This window comes from Drosophila eugracilis, unplaced genomic scaffold, assembly GCF_018153835.1.
Source record: "Drosophila eugracilis isolate 14026-0451.02 unplaced genomic scaffold, ASM1815383v1 contig_1449, whole genome shotgun sequence".
Taxonomy (NCBI): Eukaryota; Metazoa; Arthropoda; class Insecta; order Diptera; family Drosophilidae; genus Drosophila; species Drosophila eugracilis.
In genome coordinates, this window is record NW_024572257.1 from 1 (window position 1) to 3,556 (window position 3,556).

Genomic DNA, 3,556 nt, shown 5'->3' on the forward strand with positions numbered 1-3,556 from the left:
TCAAAATCATAGGAAAAATAAATGAATTTGTATTACAACGCTTTAAAAAGTTGGTTACTAATCCTACTAGGTATTTGGATACCCCCAAGGCCACAGATGAATTCCAAGGCTTGCCGCGCTCGGATTGCGCGGGAAACCAGAAACCTTTTTTTTTGCAAGCCGCCGTGGTTTGATCACGTGGCCTCCGAATATCGAGAGTATTACGGGAACGCATTGGTATCGTAGACTACAGCCTTAAAGTATGACTTCTGGTCAAAGGGCAACGAGGAAGTTGAGCCGGCCGCCAATACTCTTGTTCCACGATGGGACGGGCTGTTGGCCCATAATTCACACCCCGGCATGCAGAACTTCCAATGGTGGTTACGAGAACGATTGCCCTTGGCTCGTGCTTAAACATTCTGTTCCTTTTGATTAATGAGTTGACATTCTTTCAGCTAACATGACGATTGCACCCACCATCCAGCAGCAGACCCGTTCAATGTGCTGGATACGAAAACATATGCCCGATCACCTCAGGGCCAAGGTAAGCTGCGGATGTGACCCTATACACAGCTATCTGCATCCTGGGACCCTATTCGAGAATTCTGCTCCAGAGCTTGACACTGATCTCATGCCCAAAAAGCTTTCCTCTCTTTACGTACAAGGTGGGTATTATTCCTAAAAGAAGTTTTAGCGTATTTTATTAATATCTTAATACTAATGACAAAATCTTTTTCCAGGAACTGGATGTGGGCTTGGTCGGATTTGCATCAGAGTATTGAATATAACTCATTATCGGGTGAGTTCGGTTATGTCCTCTATATTCCAACGAATATGCTCTTGCATGTGTATTCTCGACCTTTACCAGGCAGGCCAAAGGTTCATCAACAGCATGGGGGTGAGTTGGCCAAAAACCAGAAATACTCTTTTTTCCTTCTTCAATCGTATCTTTGACCATTTAGGGTTACTACGCCACCCGAGCCCTGCGCATTGAAAGTTTTCTATGCCTTTTGGGGCCAGGATCTGACACTCATCACTAATGCCGTTGAGGGCGGACGCAGCTGGCGCGTCAAGTTGAAATGCGGGGTTATAGAATGAACAATTAGCAAGATCAAAAAGCAATGCGTTGAATAATGTCTTTACAGAAACCCATCGACTTATTACATCGTAATGCACCGCTCAAACAGCGAGGAGGGCGTTAAGCGAATGTATGTGCAGCTGTTGCTGAACGACCTTCACGACCACGAGGTGGAGAGTGTGGTGCTGGGGCGGCGAACCCATCTACCGGCGATGGAGTTTACGTGGGCATGAGCACCACCTCACTGGCTATGGTTACACGTTCGAGAAGCAAGCATGCGTTCCTCGGATTCGTGCGCAACTTCGACGACGCATGCGAGGGACGAGAGCTGGCGGTGACCAATGAATACGTATTGTCCACCGGCCACCAGAAGTAGAGGTGGCCGGCGTGCAGCTGGAGGCCAAGGTCAATCTGCATTCACCCACTCCACACCGTTCCCTGATCGGGAACGCGAAGCCTATCACGCCACGTGCGCGACAAGCCGGACGAGATTTGCACGGATCTGTTATCGCCTTCGGCGGTTTCACCACGGTCAAAGGCACCGGAACGCCAACGGATTTTCCGGGCACGACTTTAGGAAGCGTCGGAGCCGGCTCCCATGACCAATATATATTATCCGCCATCTGGCCAGGCCGTAAAAGAGCCCTTTGTTCATTTTCTTAGTTCAACCTCGAGAGTCTCAAAAGTAAAGCGCGATATTATTCGGTTTAGTACGTTATGAATCGAGGAATATGAGCCAGGTCAAATGGCTTTCTGCCAAAATTCAATAGTACTGCTATAAAATATACTTTTCCTGTAGCCCAAAAAGAAAACATTTGAATAATCATTTGACCTTAAAACTTAAGAAACTTAGTCTGATTTCTATGTTGATGATGAACATAACAAATCAGGAAAAAGTATATTTTATAGTTGAAACCGTAGATTTGCAGTTTGTTACGTTAGTAAGGCAGCCATTCTTTGCATACCAGTCAGTAGATTTGATATGGTTAACAAGGGCATTCACTGTGGTTACTGTGGTTTGGGCTTCATTTAAATTGGAAGAAAATGTTTTGAAATGATTTGGTTACCAAAGTAAAGACGAAACTATTTTAAAAAGCCCAAGAGCCAAGCTCTACATTCATATCTTGTTCCTCTGCCTGTTTTGTTCGCCAGTCTATCATCAGACGTTAAGTGTCAATTAAACATTAAAATAGTGTATAAATGCGGTTATATGTCCGTGTATATCTAAGAATCTTCCGTGATATTGAAATCAATTAAGGATTGTATGCACATTGTTAAAAAAAAAACAGCACAAAAAAAAAAAAATGTTAAAATATTTGCTCAAAGCTGGCTTTTGCTTTCTACTTTAGACAAGGCAAACTCTATAGTTGGAAAACAAAATTAATGAAAATTTACATAGATAAGCGATAAATATGAAATGTTTTTGAGCAGTTTTGCAAAAAGTTTTGATTGACGCTTTTTTTTTTTCTACTAACTTAGACGATTGACTTCAGTATATGATGGATTGAGATTGTGTAGAACTTACACCATATTATAAATCATATTGTACTTATATTTATACAAATACATTTACTGTTTATTACAAAAAGCTTTATAAGATGTTGATCCTCACCTGTGAGCTGCCAAAAAGTTTAGCAGCTAAAACAGGTTGCTCGGGGTGTGTGTTGGCTTTTCGCTTGATTTTTGGCTTTTTGGTTTGGCCAAGACATTCAGGCTGGCAGTCAGGCAGGCGGTGCCAATGCCCAGAAAACTCTGGTACCAAGATTGCAGCACATGTTTTGGCCAGAAGTTTCGACGTCGACTGGCTGCTGTTAAGCAGTTGCTTGGCTTATGCTTTGATTTTGCTTTGCTAGCAAATAGTTTGCTTCCCCAAAAATACAGAATACAAAAATACAGGCTACCGTGGTGGTCGGTGTCTGTTGTTGTTTCCCAGCACTCCTCCACCCCACCCCTCTGACTTTGTTCTTGGAGGCACTTTGGCCAATGCTTGGCTAACTCTTCCTGGCCAAGTTCTCCTTCGTTCTCCGGCCTCCATTCGCCATCTCTCCTCCCCCAGTTGTGTAGATTGATTACAAACTATCTTTGTTAAAAATGGCGGTACACGATAAACGTGACATTATTATTGCTGCTGCGGCAGTTGCTTAAAAAGTTTGGCTCTGATCTGAGAGACTTGAGGGACCCGCGCTTCGACCATTTGTTGGATTTGTTGGCCCGCCTTCGGGCTGTTGCCTGGCTGTGGCCCGTCTAGTTTGAATTTGCAGGAGGGTGATAGTGAGGAGGAGCCGCTAAGTCTCGCCAAGCCGTTTTACAAATGAGCATTTGTTAAATCAAAAATTCAAGTGGGCAACGCCGCACCCACGGTGCCAGCCATCCAGCTAGCCAGCTCTTCATATCATCCATAGCCATAGCCATAGCCACATCCACACATCCCAGCAATGATCAATTTTGGAGACTCCCTCCCCTCATGTCCCTCCAATACTGAAGAACTACTCACTGTCT

The 3,556-nt window shown here is 44.2% G+C and overlaps 1 pseudogene; it reads left to right on the forward strand.

Annotated features, from left to right (window-relative positions):
• Positions 1-439: 439 nt before the first annotated feature.
• LOC121530410 lies at positions 440-1,691 on the forward strand (annotated as a pseudogene).
• Positions 1,692-3,556: the final 1,865 nt, after the last annotated feature.